The sequence below is a fragment of the Carassius auratus genome, chromosome 9 (assembly GCF_003368295.1).
Source record: "Carassius auratus strain Wakin chromosome 9, ASM336829v1, whole genome shotgun sequence".
In the NCBI taxonomy this organism is placed as follows: domain Eukaryota; kingdom Metazoa; phylum Chordata; class Actinopteri; order Cypriniformes; family Cyprinidae; genus Carassius; species Carassius auratus.
In genome coordinates this window covers 10,884,696-10,907,019 of record NC_039251.1, presented here as the reverse complement: position 1 = coordinate 10,907,019, position 22,324 = coordinate 10,884,696, and the positions used below count along the sequence as shown (strand labels likewise).

General features: G+C 36.7%; 1 protein-coding gene across 12 annotated transcripts in view; it reads left to right on the top strand.

The window, feature by feature from the left end:
* pcbp3 (poly(rC) binding protein 3) overlaps positions 1 to 22,324 on the top strand; it is a 60,941-nt gene that overhangs the window by 2,587 nt on the left and 36,030 nt on the right. For all 12 annotated transcript variants that reach the window (XR_003292774.1, XR_003292776.1, XR_003292775.1 and 9 more), the window contains exons 2-5: positions 13,806 to 13,858; positions 15,760 to 15,837; positions 15,936 to 16,046; positions 16,392 to 16,532. The gene's annotated coding sequence lies outside the window, so the exon portion shown is untranslated. The remainder of the gene's footprint in view (positions 1 to 13,805; positions 13,859 to 15,759; positions 15,838 to 15,935; positions 16,047 to 16,391; positions 16,533 to 22,324) is intronic.

The window sequence follows — 22,324 nt, the reverse complement described above, 5'->3', positions numbered from 1 at the left end:
GTAAATATAGAGCAGAATTTGCTGGGGTTATTGAAAGGTTCGGTGAGTGAATTCAGAGAAGAACAGGTGTCTTAATTAACACCATTATTCCTTTGCTGCCTTGTTGGCCTATTTCCAACTGTGGAATAAAGAAGGTGCGATTGTTCAAACAATAAACGAATCTTCAGCTAACACAGACGGAATAGCAGGAATGAAAAATGCTACCTTACTTTCTTTAACTGAGCATTTATCTGTTTAGTTATATCCAGTTCTTGTAAAGTGGATTGCATCAAAAGGCTTCAGCAGCATATCTTTTGCTAATCGAGACATACATTCAACCTCCCATCATTACTTGTTTCCTTTAAGAAGGACATTCAGTGACTTTTTACAGTAGCTGCCCCTCATGTTTACTCTAAAACAACTCAGAGGCTTCATATTGCTGTTTTAATTGTTTAGTTTCTAAACCGTTGCACAAATAGCGGCACCTCCTGAGAAGTAAGACGTGCCCTAATGCTTGACTTCCTGTGACTTTTAGATCTAGTAGGTTCTTGGATGTAGAAGTTGTTTCACTGACAGCTTGAGTGTTTTGGAATGTTCCTGTCAGGCAATCAGGATTTGCATTTTAGCATGGTGCCTTTTTTAGCTGCTCGCTTGTGGACTTATATTGGTAAGCTGTGCTTATCACGTAGTGTGATTACAAATATGGGCAGATTCTTAAGCTAGAGTAAATTGGAAATGTCATCGATGAGGACTTGTATCTCCTAAACCACTTTAGATTAGTTTCAGTTGCATATTTACCTCACTGTATATTTTCATCAGCGGGAAACAGATGCATGAAGTTTTAGGGAAAGGCTATTACTTTCCAGACAAGTTCAATTATATTCTTCTCAAGACTTTTTTTTACTTTCTTTTTTTCGCTGATGCCCATGATCTCGAAGCAGCTGGTCTTTTTGTGCTTTGGCTTTTTTTTTTTTTTTTTTCGGATCTCATGCTGTCCTGGCTTCCGAGTTGCTGGTTCGGCAGAGTTGCAGTATCAAAAGGCCTCTGCCATTCCCTGGGCTTCCTCTCCATTCCCAACGTGCCAGGAAACTATGGGAGCCTGGATGTCACTTCGGACTGAGATCCAAACATGAATGTACATGTAAATGATTTCATTTCGACGTTAGTTCAGTGCTTTCTGCAAATAGGATGTGGAAAAAAGCCAGCTCGTCTTTAGCTTCAGCCAGAAGATGAGCCGCTTTTATTTACTGTATTAAATTTCGCTATAACGGATGCTCTGTGCTGACAGAGAGTTTGTGTTTTTTTCTCCCACCCATCCTCCATTCAGTCTGATTGGTACACAGGTCTTCTCTGCATGGCCATGTAGTAAGTTAAAAACGTCATGGCTGTGTCATAACTCATAAGCGAATGCAAAGTGTTGCCGAGGGCTGAAATTGAATGCTGCACCTTTTCAAAGTTAAGGCTTGGAAAGAATTATGGCCTGTGAAATCCTGGGTCCTTTGTCTCTCCGCAAAGCCACTCTGCAGTGTAATTTAACCCGCCGATGGGCCGTGAGATCAATCAGGACCCAGGAAGCTGAGGGGGGGTTGGGGATGGAGTCAAACCGGCCCTGGACCCCCCGCTGCCATCGTTCTTAATGCTTGACTGGGTGGCATGGCTATTTTTATTGTTTCCTGTGATGTAGTGGATCGGAGATGTTCTGGTAAAGGTTAGGGAGGCATTGCAGGCTTGTCTGAATTTGTAGATCCGTGGGTCGTGTAAGCTTCTGATGCGGCTGGCTCTTTGATTAAGTCAGGTCGTCCTGTTGTTAATCTGTCAGTGATCCAATTTAATCAGTCATGGCGTCCATTCCAAGCTATACACTGAATGCACATGTGCTGGTCTCTGTGTTTCTGTATGGCAGAGATAGAGATTCTAGTCTGAGACTTGGACTCAAGTTGTGCTTGAGTTGTAAAAGAACTGGCTTGAGATTCCAAATACAAAATCCAGGGCTAAACAACAAGGATTTATTTTTCCTGTTGACCTACCACATAGGAATGAGCTTTTTTTCTTTTTTTTAGGAATGTTTATTTTATTTTAAGGGGAACATTGCTTTTCCGAATTCACAGCTCAGATTCACAATTTAAAACTCAAAATTCAGACCTCAACCATTAAAATATTTTTGTATTTGCTAGAATGTATTTTTCCTCAATTGTTATTATTATTATTATTAAATAATAGTATTTTATCAATATTTTAATTATTATTGGTAAAGTAATGAACGAAGGAACATTATTTTATTAAATATAATACATTATGTATTTATTAACATTTAATTAAATAAAAACTTTCATTATAACGTTAGTGGTAAAATAATTATATTAACAACTTTTTTTTTTTATTATAGCAGGCCATCCTGCCACTCTGAAATGTATTCAATTGATTATTCGTCAACAAGGTTTATAAAACTAAACTAGTTTAGAGAAGACTCATCTTAACTCTTCTTGAGAGACCTGGAACTCAAATTGTACTTGACTTGACACTTGGTTTTTATTTCAAATTAAACAACATTATAAAATTATTAGGTTTATTAAACCGACTAGGGGTGCGTTTCCCAAAAGCATCATTAGCCAACTATGGTCGCTGGTTCTGTCGTTACCAACATAGTTCAACGATTCTGTGTTTCCCAAAACCATATTTCAAACGAACATTCGCAAACAGCGTCGCAAACTTACGTGGTTGGACCTACAGCTCTTGAGTTGTGGTTAGAAACTGTGGTTAGAAAGTTTTTGCGCATCCTCTAAAAGCGCCATTTATGAAGAGTTCACATGTACATAAATCCCTAAAGGGAACCCTGGAGTATGACGTAAGGATAAATCGGCAATGAATCAAACATCGAATAAAGCAAAATGACAGGGAACAGAAGTTATTCCTCCACCACGTGTGTCACGTCATTAACAATGGCCCTAAGTTGTTGAACTAATGTGGTTCAAACGACGGAGATGCGACCGTGTTCGGGAAATAGTTGTAACTAGCTAGTTCATTTCAACAACAATGCATCGTACTATGGTGGTAAATCAGCGAGTTACGTCATAGTACGGGAAGCGCTCCCCTGCGCAGCTGTAACCTTTACTTGGACTCCTAATTAGAAACGTGTGAATATCCAAAATTGCTTGCCCTTCAAGAAGGTTTATGAAACCAACATGTAGTAGAAAACTGTTCTGAAAAGATATTCGAGACTCGACTTGGACTTCACCTCAAAGACTTGAAACTAGACTTGGACTTTACGTCAGAGACTTGAGAAGATGTGGCTGCCGTATGGTGCCTGTGCATTGCAAGGAATATAATGTGTCAGGATAAGTCTTAAAGAGACTTTGAAGCCTGTCTTATAACGCTGTCTTGGCAGCGTGGCTGTATCTCAGCGTTTTTGTTTGATTAAAAGCGCCCAGGAGTTTGTAGCACGCGGTAGGTGCAAGAGAAGGGCTGACAGCTTAACCACTGATTATTCAAGCCTCTTAGGCTAAGCCATGGCACTCCAGTGATGAACGCCTTCTCCACTTCACATTCCGGCTCCTTTGCCATTTTTTTTCCATTGCTTTCTGGCTCCCTCCCTCTCCCTCTCTTCTTCCTCTCTTCCTTTCTCATTGAGCAGTGGGATCAGTAGCAGAGTGATTCATGCAATGCCGAGGCTTTATTTAGACATAATCCGCTGAGTGTCACTATGGCACGAGGCTTTGGTCAGGTTCTCCTACCATGCTTCTGCCTGCCTTCGTAGCCAACCCCGAACAAGATGGGAGTGTGTCAGCGGGTCACATGGCGTGACGCGAGGAGACACCCAACCATGAATGATGCAGCATTTTCTCAGCAGCCTCGCCCCTGTTATCGGACGGAGAGTGATCGGCGGCATTGTGAGGAGAAGAGAGAGGAAGACTGCTTCAGTGCAAATGCGTTCTAATAAAATCTAGAGCCTCTGGAGCTTTTAGTAAAAGCTCTGCCTCATGTCTGTTGATGCCCTCCCACCTGCTCCCTGGCAAGGCCTCAGTTCCAGAGTGTGGTGACCGCGGAGATAGGCAGATTGAACCCAGCAGGGCGGGGTGTGAGGGGAAAGGTGTGACCTGCTGCTTGAAAAGTCTTTTTTTAGCCACCAAAATTTTAGCCTTTTTGTTGTTGTTGTTGTCGTCTGTTCAGGATAGCTTCTGGCTTGCCCCTCTCTATAACAAATATGCTTGCCTGACACACTTTCCTGAGCTGATGCCGTTCGCTCTTCCAAAGCATCTGCGCAGCTAAGTCAGCATTTACACTGCTGTGTTCTGGGGATGCACAGATTGAGGAAAGAGGCACGAGTTTCCTCTCAGCTCTGTGTGGGTGTACTGTATGGAAATCTGATTATATTCTGTGAATTTTACTATAATTCTGATAAATGTTTTACTCAAAGACTGCGTCACTAGACTAGTTTTGTGATCTTTCATAGACTGAGATGTTTTAATAGTGTCTAATTTGGACATGATTAAAACTGTTTTAGATCATTGATTCAAAGATTCAAATTGGTGCCATCATTCAAAAATGTTTGTATATGCCTAAAGATACCACTCATAATGTGGGGTTCGAAACATTTTTTTAGGCATTCTTTAGTTTTCAAAACAATTTCATAAAAACTGTAAAAATGTTGCTATTCTGTAATAATATAATAAATTAAAATAAATGTTTTCTATTTTAATATATTTAACAATTGAATTAATCCTGTGATGCTAAAAGTTGACTCTTCTTTAGTCAAGTCTTCATTGTCACATGATCCTTCAGAAATCATTCTAACATTGCTTATTATGTTTGTGGAAATTGTGATGGATTTTTTTTTTCAGGATTCTTTGAGAAAATATAAAAGAAAAAATACCAGAATTTATTTCTAATCTGAATATTTTGTTTACAATAGGAATTAATTTTTACTGTCTTTTTTTTTAATGAATTTCATGCATTATTCATTTTTGGACAAAAGTTCTGTAATCAAAGTACTGAAATGGGATTCGAATTCAAAGTAGATTTGATAAAACAAACATTTTGTAAACCATTATTTAAATTTAAAACACCGTTTTTCTGTTTTAATGTATTTACAATTAAATTTGTATATATTATATTATAAAGTAAAAACAAAAATCACATTAGATTTTTTTGTGACAATGTAAAAGTTTTTTTCTTTTTTTATGACTGCACTTTTGATCAATTTAATGCATCCTTGCTGAATGAAATGAATAATTTCTTAAAACAAACAAACAAACAAACAAAAACATGAGTCCATCTTGAACGAACTGTGCTATTTTCTTCAGGATTCTTTTGTTTTCATTCTATTTTTCATTCTATTCTATTTTTTTTTTACAATATAAATGTATTTTTAGTAACAATTTAATGCATTGTTGCCTAATAGAGGTATTAATTTCTTTAAAAAATACTAATAATGGTATTGTGTGTGTAAATAAATAAATCATTTTAATTTGTTTTACATTTCCTCTGCTGTACAAAAACGTTATGACACACAAAACACACTATTATTACTATTAGTTATTATTAGTTATATTTCTCTTCTTGCTTAAACAATATGCATTTTTATTTGCCAGTCTTACCCATCAGTAAAGAGAGATGCTGTGGGTTTCTTTTTTTTTGTTGTCCAAATATTGAACTTCAGGTTTTTTTCTGAATCACCTGAAATGGTTAAACAAAATACAGTGGGTTAGCAAGTATTAAGAAGATACTTATTGAGTATGCATTTCTCTTGTTTTGTGAATAAAGGCTCAGTCAATATACCCTTACATACTGCTTTGTCATTGTTAAGATCAGTGTAGAGCTAATACTGATTCTTTATGCTATGCTGCTCTACATAACTCTAGAAGACAATAAGGGTCTGAAATACGAGGAAGACTTAACAAATAGAGTTGTTGGAATAGGGCCATGTGATACTGTTGACACATTAAACCCATATACTGTATAATCTGCAATGGATGCGTTTTCTGTGTGATGCCTGCCAGAAACCAGATGAGCAGGATTTCATCCATAGTCCAAGATATTAACTTTAAAGTGTGGCCGATGCATAAGTCATTTAAGTGTAATGTAATTAACGGGATCTGTTTGATTTCTGACATTTTTTTTCAACAGCGCATCACAAGTTGAGGCTCAGTCTGCTTCCTGCAGGAAAATCTGAGCCGCAGATTAGTTAGCGCTGTGATTTCTCCCACAAGGTCGAGGGATTTGATCTATCGGCTAATTCCCTTCAATCTTAACTCGATGAGAACTGTCTGTGACATCACGGCGCTATCCCTCACTTCAATAAGACCTCAGCAGCGAAGGTAAAGCACATGATATCGCTATCTGTTCTTCGCTGGAGGGGGAGGTACAGAGCTGTGGAGATATTCAAATGAGCCTTTGAATGCCTTTGAATTTCTGCTGGAGCCTTTTTGCTGGATTAAGACTTAAAAGCCTTTAAAGGAGAACCCCTCCAATCATAAAGGTGTGAAAGTGTCAAGCGTTTTGCTAAACATTTCTGCACGTCTCCCTTCCTGTCTTTTTTTAAAAGCTAATTTGCAGTCTTTCACATTTCTCTGTGTTAACCGAACACATTTGAATTGTTATAAGAAGATCATACACCATGTACAGACTTAACATATCTTGCAAAATTTTCGGGCTGGGAGTTTTATTCATTTATTTTTTGAAAAAGTCTCTAACCAAGGCTGCATTTATGTATTCAAATTACTGTAAAACGATTCATATTGTGAAATTTTATTAGACTTTCAAATAAACATAAATAACTTGAGATTCTTTGATGAATATAAAGTGCAAAAGATTATTTGAAATAGATTATTTGTCACAATGTTAAAGTTTTTAACTCTCACTTTTGATTGGCTGTCAAGCTCCAGAAATTAATAAATAAATATATAAAATAAACAATTACATATCTACAATCGAGAACATATATATACATACATATATAACTGACCTGATAAAACTGTAAGATGTGTGTATATCACATACATAAGTGCATTTATGAATGTGTACACATTTAACATGTACAAGTAAGATTAATGTTTAGGCCATTTGTGAATAGTGACTTAGTTTGGTGATTTCCACATATAAATCTATCATATGGCTTCATGAGACATGCGATATAATGTGTGATTCATCCAGTGTATACCAGTTTTATTGTGCTTTTATGGTACTTTTTTTTGGTGTGTGTGTCAGTTTTAGAGCTTGACAACACCCATTCACTTTCATTGTATGGAAAACCACAGTGTGAAAACAACATCCCGCCAAACATCTGCTTTTTTGTTTGACAGAAGAAAGAAAACAATACAGGTTTGAAACCGCACAGGGGTGAGTGTTTGATAGTTTATGAACTATTCCTTTACAAATTAAAGGCCCAGGTGATTGCAGTGTTTATAAAACTATGCCATGTGGATTTCAAGGAAACAAGGGTGTCAGTTTGTGTTGTTGCAATGACAGAATTAATCAGCTGTAGTCAAATACAGTAATATCAACTGAATGAGATCCACATTTAAGCATTTGAACTTTTCAGTTCAGCTTTCAATAATCATAACCATAATCAAGAACACTAATAGGTACTGTTTTGTGTCGTGGGCAGCCACTTCCTTCATCTTCTGTGTTATATAGCAGTATTTTATAGGCTCTTGGCCTGAGTCCTTAGCTTTGCCCTTTCACAGATTGTGCGAGCGACTTCAGAAGAACTCCACCCATATGTTAAGAACACACACACACTGTGAAGGGTATTATGGGACAGCTGTCTCCCACAGGCATAGATACCCAGGTGGAATGGGGGCTTCTGGGGGACTGAATCTTGTCTGAGGCTCAGCACAACCTCAATATACAAAAGCCGCTCAGCACAAAAGGGGTCAAATAAAGGATATCTATGAAATGCCATTAGCTCTCAATTAATGCCAAGGGCATATAAACTATAATAACTCGTCTGGGTAATACGCGTGTGTCCGGATGGCTGATACAGCTATTGAAAACTGGTGCACAAGCCTTTATCTTACTTGCATGTAGAGCAAAGCACATTGAGAGGGGTGAGGAAAGAGTCTATCTGTGTGGCCATTTTAATATTAAATTAATCATTTTAACTCCGTTACATTATTTTCTGACTTCGCACACTGATCTTTGTTAAATGTGTTTTAGTATTTACACTACTATTAGAGTTTTTTTATGCCTTTGAAAGAAGTCTCTGATGCTCACCAAAGCTTTTGTTTAGTATGTATAGTAAAAACAGTAATAATGTTATATAGTATTACAATTTAAAATAACTGTTTTGTATTTTAATTCAACTTTAATTCAAGTTTATTTGTATAGCGTTGCAAAGCAACTTTACAGAATTAAATTAAGTTTCTACAATATATTTATTATTATTTTCAGGATTCTATCAATAAAAAGTTTCAAATAACAGCTTATTTGAATTGTACTTTCCTAACAATTTTAATGTGTCTTTTGAGAATAAAGACAAAAATATATATATATATATATATATTATTTCCCAGCTCTTACATGCCAATTTTGTACTTTTTTTTTTCTTTAATGTTACATCACTTGGCATATTTAAAGTAATTAGATTAAAAACTACAATGAATTTGTTATCAGTGCTTCATAAGTGAAACAAGAATGAATGCATTTTAGGTGCCTTAATTTTTCATTTACCAACACAATAAGTCTCTTTGTTTACTGAATCCTATAGTTATAATTGATTGAAAGTTGTTTGTGTGTAGCAGTAGCTCTATTGTATTCTAGATTTGTGACTCAAGGCATGATTATGCAATAATATCTGCATTTTGAACAGGTTTGTATTGCAGAGAATGAAAAGAGGTGGCAAAGTCATACAAGCTGGTGTTGATGAAATGCTTTTAAAGGTTCCCGCATAAGCTCCTTTTCTGGGTGTTTGTGAGTAAGTGACAGGCTCTCACAGCCCTGGCAGACTGTTTCTGCACATAAGCAGTTCTCCTAACATTATGCTTACTGCTTCTTGACTTGTTTTGTTCCTGTGTAATCCCTCCGCACTTGGTCGGCTCCATTCGCTGTGCTCGGGCTGCTGAAACTGCAGCTCGCTTTTAAACCTTGCTCAACTTTTCAAACTGACTTTCAAAGCATTTTTTCATGAGAAAGCAAACCACCGAACACTCTCACACATCACGCCCGCATTATTTTCATTGCTGGTCAAAAAACTGCTTTCAACAGTGTTTTCTTTATTGCACGGTGACATACACTTAGCAATGATTTTAACATTTCTGGGAAATATACACTTGATGTATAGTCACGGTACCACAACAACACGATTGTTCAACTCAGTTGAACAAAGTTGCTTTGTGTCAGCTAAATACTGTGTTTGAAATTTATTCAGTAATATATCAAAATAACATCTTATTTGCTGTCTATTTTTCTGGCCTCTGTGTGGCTTTTACGATCGCTTCCTTTTTCATTTTTGTTTAAAGGGGTCATCTGATGCTATTTACATTTTTCATTTCTCTTTGGAGTGTTACAAGCTCTTGGTGCATGAAGAAGATCTTTAGTTGCAAATACTAAATTGTCAAATCCAAAGATATATTCTGTATCAAAGTTAAGACTCTGCCACGCCCCGCTAAAACGCCTTGTTTAAACACGCCCCCACGTTTACATCACTATGTGGAAATATTTGTGTAATGCCGCCCAAATGTTCAACAAAGAAAGAAGGCATGGTTTAGTAACCGCAGTTAGTGTCGCAATACTGACTCATATTTCTCGTTCACTGAAGTTCCTCCCTGTACAGCAGCACGCGATCGCGGCGCTATTAGCAGCGCATGCGCAGTTCGTGAACAGCTCTGTGAACTGTTTCATCCTGTCAAAGAGTTACTCAGCCTCGAGCCAATAGCCTTCAAGTATAAGATGTGACAGAGCATGTGATTTGTTGAATGTAGTGAACCAATACGCCCTTCACTGAACGAGATCGAGAGATCTTCTCGTTCGTGAACGAGTTGAATGAACTGATACATCTCGTTCATGAATGAAATGATTGAGAGTACAAGGTCAGTTGGCCAAGCTTGTAAATCTCGTTCAGCAACCAGCAAATACAAAGTGCAGTTATACGTTCTGTGCACATACGCTTGTTTTCATATTTAACATACAGAACCTAACTCTACGTTTAATCCCCAATTTATTAATATGAATATTAATATGAATATGAATATAACTGTCTGACCAAAAAATTAAATAGTTAATTATGCAAGAAAACCTTGTGCTTTGTTCATCTGAACATCTTATTTAGACTATTTATTTAATGTGATTTATATACACATTTTATTAAAGCCAAATCTGTTTTTGTAACAAGTAAATACGTTCATTGACTTAAGACTATAGACTGTATAAAAACATGGAGGAATTGTCCATGACGTCACCCATAGACTCCTGAAAAGTGTTTGTGAAGCTTAAAGTGTGCAGAACGAGCCGTCGCCATCTTGGCAGCGCATCACTGTGTGTCTCTCCCGGACAATCGAAAATGGGCAAAAAGGTTGGAGCTGGTTGCTGAAGCTACGCCCACCAAGCTCGACTGCAGTGTCAGCAGCAGCAATACACCTGTCACTCAAGTGGCCACGCCCTTAATTATGTAGAACTTTAAGTCTTAATATAAATTTAAACGGTTCAGTTATAAAAAAAAAAAAAAAAAAACACAATTGTCATGAAGGGCAAAATTAGCTATATGGACCAAAATAATTTTTTCGTCAGAGAGAGGGCTGGAGGTTGCCTTAAGACATAACACATAAGACACTCTTTTTTTACGCCACCTGCTGGTGTATTTGTGTAATATGAAGAAATCGTTACTGAACAAATCAGTGTACAAATCTGAATGAATCATTTTGGTCTAACTGAAAGTTAACAAATTTCTTGAAAGCATAAAAATCTCCACCACTAAATTGCACGCAACATAAATGGATTTTTTATAATTTTGTTTTTAATGACCCGCCCCGCAAATAAAGTGCCAATTTCTTTACCCGCCCCAACCTGACCATGCGGGTTATGAGATAACCTGTACATCACTACTGTACATTGTTCCCCTTTCGGGTTTGAACTTATACATGTCTTTACATTTATTTTGAAAGATGAAGCTCGCGATTATGGAAAGGGGCATTACATTTCCAATGAGTGCTTGCTGTGTTTGCCCAATCACAATGCATTAGGTCCCTTGGTCAATCAGAGCAGACTGTGCTTTTTGGAAGGAGGGACCTTGTAGAAAAGAACGCGTTTGAAAGAGGCGTGGAGTAGAGGACCTAAAATAATGTACAGTATTTGAAAAATAATGTGTTTTTTTTAACATTAAAGCATGTCAACATATTCTGTTACAATATACACAAAATAATGGGTCGTGGGTCTGTTTTTATTGTGTCAGACAGCAGTGAAACATAAGAATAATATACATTTTATAAAAGTTAAAAGTAAATATTTTTATTATGTTTATATAAAAATGATTATGTCATTTTGTTATAATAATATTGTGTAATTAAATGTTTATTCTTCATATTATGTTTTAATATTTAATGTTGACATACAAATATAAAAAAACTTAAATCATATATTTTATACAGACATTCTTTATTATTTAAACTGATTGTGTGTGTGTGTGTGTGTGTGTGTGTGTGTGTATATATATATATATATATATATATATATATATATATATATATTCCTTATATAATAAAAATATTGTTACAAATTATATTTTTAAATACGGATTCTAGTCCTTCTCAACTGATGGGGAAAAACAATGCAAATAATAATACCCAACTAACCATGTAATCACATATAATTAAAAACAGTTATTATATTGGTAGATACTGTATCTAGATGCTGTATTTTTTCCATTTATTGGATACTTCCGGGGTTCTTTCGCCAGCCAAACATCTGTCATTGAGATGAATGGGGAAGCTAACGGATGGCTTTCTCCAGGTATTATAAACCTCCTTGGGCCCACCCATAAAAAAATTCAGGCCCTGTGAATTCAAGCGACAGCACCGGCTGAAATTAATGGAGACGTTTGATTGATTAGACCTGCATTTCGGAGAGATTCCTTTGCAAATCAATGACTGCCTGCATGTAAGCGTTAATGAAATTGCACACCGGCAGAAGTGAGCTGACTTTTTCCATGACGGAGTTAAGAGTCTGCACTTTCTCTAAAAGCCCTGTGGAGATCTTTCCCCTTTTAACGTCTCCATGAAAATGTCATTCGATTCAAAAATTTTACAGCCACTGAAGTGTCTCCAAGTTGATTCATTTATTTATTAGTAAATGAAAGTAATGAAACGTTTAAACACATTTCAATAGCGCTGTTTTGTGCTGCTTTGGCCCACAAAGATTTACTTATTTGATTAATGCATTAGGTGCTTTTACAATATTTAGCAAAGCACGGACCCTCTTAATTTATAACCCCCCGGCTAAATGAAAATGGAAAAATATCTGCTTTCCTCTCAACCTTGATATTACGTTTTGAAGCACAATGTTGAAAGGGCCCCGATTCATTATTAATGCTCACAATATAAATAGTTTAGATCTTATTAATATTTCATTTATGGTAGAAAAAAAGATTTGAGTGACTGCTACAGTATTGGAAAAAATGTAAATATATTATAAAGACATAGGAAATATCACCGGTAGGAAAAGGAAATGTAAACACACGTACGCCGTATGCGTTTCTTTTGATGTCATTCATGCTTTACTCACTGAGCGTAATATTTAACAAAAGAGTCCAGAGGCTTTGTTAAATACTCTCTTGGATGACGGTGAGTATGCTTGGCTCTCTGGGCTGTGTGTTGTAAGGAGATAACTTATGTGTTTTATGGATTTTTTTGGAGCACAGTAACCGCCATCACAACAGAGATCTTTAATCTCACTGATGTGTGTTCTCCATCGCACTGGGACAGTCCTTGAGTAGGGGTCAGGTGATAATCTGTAAACGCCGGGACGTGGGACCCTGAGAAAGTGGAAAAAGGAATATAAGCTTTTAGAGATCATTAAACATTAATACAGTGTGATTTGAGTGTCGAGCTCTTGTGCTGAATTTCGGTCTACATCATTATAGAGTTTCATCTCGGGGACCCTCTGAAGTGGCTCCATGTCAAACGGGAGATCAGATTGGAAGCGCCTTTAGAGGAACTGATTAACTTCTGGTTTGCACAATCGCTCGCAGGCTGAGGACCGAAGTGTTTTATCTGCATCCACTTGAAGCCCTTAAATAAATTGGCTAAATTGGTTTTCAGGGCAGCTGAGTCCAGTCTGGGCAAATATTTAACAGGTTTTTCTTCTGCCAGTACATTACATGTGGAGACGTCCTCATGTCTCCTTTTTTCCAGAATGGCCATCAAACTGGAAAATGATTGACAGTAGGTGTCAGTAGTTGAGTTTGCCAGAAGATGGCAGTCTTTCCTAAGTGTTTTTTTTTTGTACACTGTGATGGGTCAAGGTTCAGGTTTTGAGATTCTGTTTTTAATGGCTTATCTTCTCTTGTCAGGCCATATATATATATCTCACTAGTTATATTACTGTGTGATCCTAGTCGACAGAAACTATGATTAATAAGAATAAATATAGAATGTGTGTTTACTGGCATTTTACAGCAGCTTTGAAGGGAGCTCATCCGATCAAAATTAAGTCTGAACTTTCAGCTTTATAATACATGTCATGTATTTGATAAACACTACTGTGTCACACGGAGCCAGAGAACACATTCATCATAGTCTTGTCAAACAATGCATTACATGACCGTTAGGGGGAGCACTTTTCGCACAGACAGGCATTTGTTTGCTTATGCTCATTAATGTCCCCTTGTCTTTTTGAAGGAATTTCTGGTTACGGGGAGCTGAAGACTGGATTTGGCAGTGCAGTCACAGACGTAAGAGATGTTCCCCGTTACAATAAAATATATTAGACAAATCTAAACTTTTCTGCAAGCTCATTTGATGCAGTTTTGTATGTTAGACATGGGATGAGAATCTGGAACAATACAGATCATTCCTGTTATCTATTACCTCTTGAGCTACTCTAATTAATGGGTTAATTTCTAATTTATGGGTGTTGTCTACACTAAGATGATACTAAAGTAATAATATAAAGCGTGTATATAGTAATATATATTCATTTAATCATTATTATCATAATAAAAAAAGTTAATATATTTATAAAAGTTTCAGTATTATAAAAATAGTAGAAAATAAAGTCTGAAATACATCTGAAATATTTCCAAATAAATTGCCTGAAAAATGGACGTGACAAAAATAACAAACATATCTGATGATGATAATATGATTTCCATCTTTACAAAAAGTTTATTGTGTGTGTGTATATATATATATATATATATATATTAGGGGTGTAACGGTTCACAAAATTCACGGTTCGGTTCGATACGATACACTGATGTCACGGTTCGGTTCGGTTCGGTTCGGTTCGATACGTTTTAGATACAGCAAAATGTAAAAACATCTCAACTTTTCAGAATGCCGCAAGCGCACCGCGGGTCATGTGACAAGAACCAACCAATCAGCTTCATCCTTTCCCGTAACAACGTTGAGAGCTCAGCCAAGATGAAGGAACAGCTGATCATAGTTGTATATGGATTGCAATTTTGAAATAAATTTAGTAGCAGAGCTACTGCAAGCGATTTTTAGAGCTGCAAATCCATTTATCCTTCGCTGAAATTTCCGCGTCTCATGGAGAGAGCACGTCATTGTTGCTTAGCAAAGACAGACGCCTCATGAGCGCTTCTGCCCGAGCGCTTTGGAAAGGAGGAGAAAGACGCGCTTAGCGTTTTCCACACGTTTTTAGGCGCGATATGTGAACGGCCCCTAAGGCGCTCGCTCACTCAGCACGCGCTGAAGGCTCGTTGCAAAATGTCTAATGCATTTAACAGACCAGAAATATAAGATCCTAAAATAACCAACAGGTCTGGTGTTTGGGTTGGATTCCCTGTAAGCTATAGTGTCTAAATGCTGCAGGGATAGTTTGCTGCGTGCATGTTTCTCCTTTTTTTCGTCTTTTCCCAGATAGTACTGACGCATATATCCCAGATATTCCCGCTGTTTTTTTTTTTTTTTTTTGTAATCCCGCTGGTGTACCCTGTCATGTTGCAGATGCGACATACCGTTGTTTTTTTATCCACCACTCTCTTGCCATCACCATTATAGCTTAAAGGGAATCCAAAGTGCACCCAAACACCAGACCTGTTGGTTATTGGAGGATCTTCTCATTTCTAGTCTGTTAAACGCATTGGCTATTTTGCAACGAGCCTTCAGCGCGTACTGAGTGAGCGAGCGCCTGCTGAGTAGCCTAACATAAACATATAAGATGGTGTTTTTTTCTTCTTCGGGAGTGTCAGGGGCGTTGCCTGTTACGTTGTTTGGGTTATTGGGCTACCTTGTTGAACGCATATCATTATATTTCTTTCTCTCTCTCTTTTTTTTTTTTTTTTCAAATATAATTAATTACTCCAACGAACCGTTCGGTATACATAATGCGTACCGCGTACCGAACCGAAAGCGTCGTACCGAACGGTTCAATACGAATACGCGTATCGTTACACCCCTAATATATATATATATATATATATATATATATATTAAATAATATTTTACCATAGATATTTTTTTATGTATTAAGACAAATGTGATGGAAATATTCACATTTACAGCATAGCAAAAATGACAAATATGTATTTTAAAGACACCACTGAATGGAACTGAATTCCAACATTTAGTTATGATTTAAAATAATATGCAATTTTGTCTTTTTTTGCAGAATCTTGGTTTGGAAGAGCAGAAGAGAGTACCTTTGAATACAAATTGAAAAACAGTAAACCTCCTGTACAGAGAAACAGTAAGGAGTTGCTCAGGAAATGCATCGATTTCATTCAACTGTAATGAAATCTGAAAAATTTGGGAATGTTTTCTCATCCCTCTTCATCTCTTTAAAAGGGTGAGATACACTGGACAGACGGAACTCTCCCAAGTTCTTTGGAAGTGTGGCAGCACGTGGTCACATGACCTGGAAGAGAAAACCCAAGAGACTTCTGGGATCCCTCTCTGGTCAGTGACACCATTTTATGAATTTCAAAACACCTTTTTTTTTTTGGTTAAAACCTCCCACACATGGTGTTTTCACAGAAATGTCAGGCACTAGAAGCCGAAGCATTTGGCCTCTTTTATTTGTATTTTTTTACGAGATGTTCCTGATGAAGGATTCAGTTAACCGTGAGATAAGTAAATCGGCGCACATATGGCTTGTGTGATTTCACCCGTGCTCTTAAGGCAAACCCACAGAGACCCTGATGTGGAGAAGGTGTAACGTATGGCAGCCTCGCGTGACTGATGAACATGCCTTAAACTGACACGACGACAGTGTGTTGTTTTGATTTGCCCTTCTGCCTGCAGAATGGGCCGGTTATCAACCTGGAAAGAAGTCTAAAGGCTGATGAACTGATCTGCACAGCGACACAGCTGCGCTCTCTTTCCCTCTTCGTCTGGCCAATCTCTCCATTAATGTCCTGAGATCCACAACTTTCTGCAACTCTGGTGAGTACAGTGCCCTTTTTCTGTAGAACCCTTCTAATTCTTGTAATCTTTCTCTTTGGCCCGCCATCTGTTTTTGAACAGGAAGTGCCATTATAGGAAATGGGATGACCTTTTGCGTTGGCAATCTATTGATGAATCAGCATCCATTCGGCTGGGAGCTTTCGCTGACTGTTGTAGGCCTCGAAGTGCGTGGGTTTATTTCTGTGCTGAATGTGAAGTGCACAGTGTATGTATTGACCCCCCCCCCCCACTGAATGTAATGAGCATGTTTCTGAAGGAGAGAGTCATTTGCAGTAGTATGGGAAAATGTGACCGTGATATATTTAGGCGGTGTGACGTGAGACGTTCTTGCTGACTGTGTTTGCAGTTGATTCTGACGGAGCGAATGCTGTAGAAATTAGGCTAACTGTTATAATAAATATCAATGGCAGATGTATGCGTGTTTTGGATCTGTCGCAGTGGGTAGTTCCAGAGGTTTCCGACCGTCTCCCTGCATATGACGTTGCATCACGGTTATTTAGTTTCTCAGACACCTCAGAGCGAACTCTCAAGGGAGTTTTTGTCCTTTGTCAGTGCGAGTAGTTTTGCCACATTGGCAGCTTTTGCTCAAGGGCCAGCAGTGTAGGGACTGCGGAATAGTGCATTAAAAATAACTAGCATGAACCGGCGAGAGCTTGTGTCACACGTTGGCTCATGTTGGTGGCAAAAGGGGATGCCGGCGCTTTGTCACGACGCAGTCTTGAGCTCACCCTGACAGGCTTTGCTTGGTTGCTGAGAAATGCTTTGGATTGGATGGTAGACAGGCACTCAAAGCAGAGCCATTTTAACCAGCACTGACACGTCATCTGAAAAAAATCTCTTCATATGTGCTTTCATAATAACACATCTACTGTATATACACAGAAATAAGACGCAGACCATGTTTCACCCCAAAATCAAAGACATTTTTTTTGATTGTGACAATTAAATGAAACAAAGTTTCAAAGCAAAATTGAATTTCCATAATGCATAGGTTCTCAGCCTTTTTGACTTGAGGTCCTGTGTTAGTGTAATATAGTTCTGTTAATATTATACAATGTAGGTGGGCTTCAAGTATATATTAAATTTTAAATATATTATAAACTTAAAACTGGGAGACTGTCAGTGTGGGTATATTAATTGCCTTAATTAATTTTGTGATCTCAGAAATTTCAGATGAGGAAAAAAGAAACATTTCACTTTATGTGGTAATGCTGTTTTAACTTAATTAGATAATTAAAACTATAATTAAAAATAATATTGAAATTTTATTTATTAGCATTTGTATGTATGTATATATATATATAACTGGGCATACATGTCTGGATATTAATTTGCTTTTGAATTACATTTCTTTTCTCTATCAAATTAAAAATAATACTGTAATTAAGCATATTTTTCAACAATATCTCATTACTGTAATGTGACATTGATTGTTTATTCTCAATGGTGGGAAAATATTTTATACACTACGATTCAAAAGTTACAAAAGATTTGTTTTTCATATTAATTCTATACCATATTTTCTGATCACTAAACAGCTCTTAAAAAAGTATCACGTTTTATGTTATTGATGATAATAATAATGTTTCTTGAGCACCAAATTTCTGAAGGATCATGTATTTTATTTATTCATTTATTTATTTATTTTGGGGTAAAATGTATGACCTTGAAGTGTCCTTGACAAGTCTCATGTGTTTAACCTGCAGTAGAGTTTCAAATGGTTCATTACAAGCTCTGATTTTGCCTGTCTGATGTGTCTGACACAATCCAGATGTCCATGTACTCTGTTGGCTTCTCAATCAGTGACAGCAATACAGAATGTTCTTCTGTATCAACGCATCTCCTTTTTTATGAAGTTTCTCAAGACAGGGTTGCTTGGGGAAATAATATATGAGACGTGGCACAAAAGACATAAAAATTGTACACAATCTGGGGAGGAGGATGAAGAGGCTTGTGGGTAGTTAACATGCTGGAGCGCTTCCTGTCTCGGCTGCATGCTTTGGCTTTCTGGGTATTTTGGCTTAAATGATGCTCTTGTCATCTGGGCACACATTAAAGGCAAGCCCATCTGTGACTGCGGGATGAGTGAATGCAGGGCACATGCAGATTATGCTTATTAACATCTCAGTGCCACCATTATCAGCTCAGCAGGGACTGGAGTCCCCTGTTTGTCACAGTTAATGTTTCCAGTGCAGTTTAAGCCTGACTTATGATGGACTATTTCACTCCTGTTTCAGACCGACTCCGTCTGGTGTGTTGTGTGGTCTTGACTCTAATTTGTCATTCTTTAGTATTCATGTATTCATAGTACACAGCTTGAGCTCATTCACATGTGTTTATTTGTAGGAGCCTGGATGTTTTTTATCCTCTGTTTGCATGCGCATCTGGAGATTTCGTAACCAATTGAATTTCTTTTAATGTATGCAGAGCATGACGGCAATGACTGTGCAACTTATGTGAACATCATTCCAAATCAATACATTCAGGCTCACCGCAATGACTGTTTTAGCAGTTACAGAATGCATTTGCATGAGCAGAGTGCAGTGACTCCTCTGAAACATAATGTTTGTAGTGTGACTCCATTGTAAGTGTATTTTTGAAGTCATTTTTTTTATTCTAAATCATGTTATAATTGAAACATATAGTGAATGGAAAATTGACCTAATTATTGCCATTACACTAGCTCACTTTTTAAGGTTTTTTTTTTATTTATTTTTTTATGACGTGAGTTTTGAACTCACACAGAGAGGATGTGCATGAACATGCCTGGTCATTAAAACAATATATTACATCTTGGAGGTTGAGGATAATTTCTGTACTCACAGAGCTCAGCTGTAAGAATTTCTGATGGTTCAGGTTTTGTAACTTTGGATGGATGGATAAATAAATAAATAGTGTTTAGCAATGTACAGTATTTTAAATGTGCAAGAACAAAAATGCATTTTATAAGAATATATAATTAGTGTGCATATACAATATATAATTAGTGTGTATAAACAGTCCTTTGCAGTATTTTACTGTAGTAAAAAAAAAAATATATGCAGCTCTATAATTTTTCATTTTTATATTTTATATAGTTTCTTTGTGTGTGTGTTAAATATTAGGTATATACAGTAAACATTTTATAGATTAGATTTTTTTGTAGATTTTTAAGGTGCAAGTGTAAATTAAATTTGTACAGCTGCAATGCATTTCCATTACAGCTATACAATTATAAAATAAATGTGTGCTGATAACCTTTGGTATGTGATGCAAAACATTACTTATTTATTTAGATATAAAAACATATAAAATATATATAAAGTCAAGATCAACAAATGTCAACATAGCTCTGGTCTGATCAGGCAAGTGACAGTCAGACCCGTCAGCTCCCTCGAATCTCTCTCACACTGACCCCAGGCCATTCGGCCATCCCTATTTTCAAGCCTTGTGTCACAGTCAGATGCCCTCTTGCAATATTTACCAAATCTTGAAATTGCTTTGTGATATGAATTCTGCTTTTCGGATTTGTCATGTGGAAAGCACCACCATGCAAACATATTGCTTCAAGTTTTTAGCTCATTGGAATTTAAGAGTTATTTGGACTCAGGATCCGGTACACAAGATCTTCAGATGTTGCCTATTGTACAGAAAGATGAGCCCTCCAACTGAAAGAGAAAATCAGGATGAGCCTTGTATAATATTTATACTGATTGTTGTAGTTCTTTCTCATAAAATGTAGACCCTCACCATCATTTTTTTTATGCAATTTGTCATTTTTTTGCAATTTATCACACCTGAGCATGCTAATCAATGTCTTCAGGATCACCAGAAAATCACAGGTAGGTGAGTTTGATTAGGGTTGGAGCTAAACTCTGCTAAAAGTTTGCAGATTTGAGGATCCCTGTTCTAGAACATGTTACTGTTGGACGCAGACTGGGGCTAGTTCTGCCTTTAGGAATGCGATTGCATTTTACATTAAATAATTATGTATTATTACTTATACAGGATACATTTATTATTGTAAAAATGTATTAAAGGGATAGTTCACAAAAAATTAACATTTTGTAGTTTACTCCCCCTCATGTTGGTCAAAGTCTTTCTTCTGTAAAATACAAAAAAATATGTATTTTGAAGAATGTTGCAACTGTCGCAAATTAGCTCAGAAGGGAAATATATATAAATAATTACAATTCATTATAATTAATTACAATTATTTATATCAGCATTACAATTCATTATAATTAATTACAATTATTTATATCAGCTTTCCAGTATACTCTAGCAGAATTATTATTGTCATCAACTAATCTGTTCATCCAGCGAACAATCAGTGTAGTTTTATATTAAATCTAAGAAATGATATTTTCATGGCCACAGATAATAACCCTCTTACAGTATTAATGCATTAGAGCATATTGCTAGATCGGATCATAAAAGGAACATAATTCACAAAGCAGTGACAGAATCAGAAACTCATGCAACTTGTACACCAAAGGTTTTATTAATTAACTAAGCACTAACACACACAACTAATCCAAGCAAACAAATATACAGTCACTCATACATGGGGAAGGGCAAGTGAGACTGGATCAATAAAGCCATTAGAGAAACAGGCAATAAAGCTAAGAAAAGGAGTCAGTTAATTCATTTAAATTCAGTTCAATTTAATTTGTGTAGCACTTTTTACCATACAAATAGTTGCAAAGCATCTTTACAGAAAATTAAGTTTCTATAATATTTAATTGTAGCTTATCAGTGGTGACTGTCACTTTATGTACATATGGCAGAAATGTATGGAAAAATCAATTAAAGACGTAATCAAACAGAGGATGAACACACTATTAACAGCGTTTATTAAATGGTGCAATCAAACTATGAGATGCATTATTTGAATGCTTGGTCAAAGAGATGTGTTTTTAATCTAGATTTAAACAGAGAGAGTGTGAACCCTGAACATTATCAGGAAGGCTATTCCAGAGTTTGGGAGCCAAATGCAAAAAAGCTCTACCTCCTTTAGTAGACTTTGCTATCCTAGGAACTACCAAAAGTCCAGCGTTTTGTGACCTTAGGGAGCGTGATGGGTTGTAACGTGGTAGAAGGCTAGTTCAGTACACAGGAGCTAAACCATTTAGGACCTTATAGGTAAGCAATGATAGTTTGTAAATGATACAGAACTTAATAGGTAGCCAGTGCAGAGACTGTAAAATTGGGGTAATGTGATCATATTTTCTTGACCTGGTAAGGACTCTAGCTGCTGCATTTTGGACTACCTGTAGTTTGTTTATTGACGAAGCAGGACAACCACCTAGAAGTGCATTACAATAGTCCAGTCTAGAGGTCATAAATGCATGAACTAGCTTTTCTGCATCAGAAACAGATAACATTTCTTAGCTTAGGAAATGTTTCTAAGATGGAAGAATGCTGTTTTTGTAACATGGGAAATATAAGTAAGTAAATATAAATAAGTTGCTGTCCAATATAGCACCCAGATTTTTGACTGTAGAGGAAATGACAGTACATCCGTCTAGTTGCAAATTGTAATCCAAGAGATGTTGTGTACTGTTTTTTGGTCCAATAAGTCCAATAATCTCTGTCTTATCCGAATTTAATAGGAGAAAACGATTGGTCATCTTATCTTTTACATTTTCAACACACTCTGTTAGCTTAGATAATTTAGTAGTTTTATCTGGTCTCATTGGGATTTATAGTTAAGTGTCATGAGCATAAGAGTGGAAACTAATCCTGTATTTTCTGATAATATTATTTACCAAGGGGCAACATGTATATTG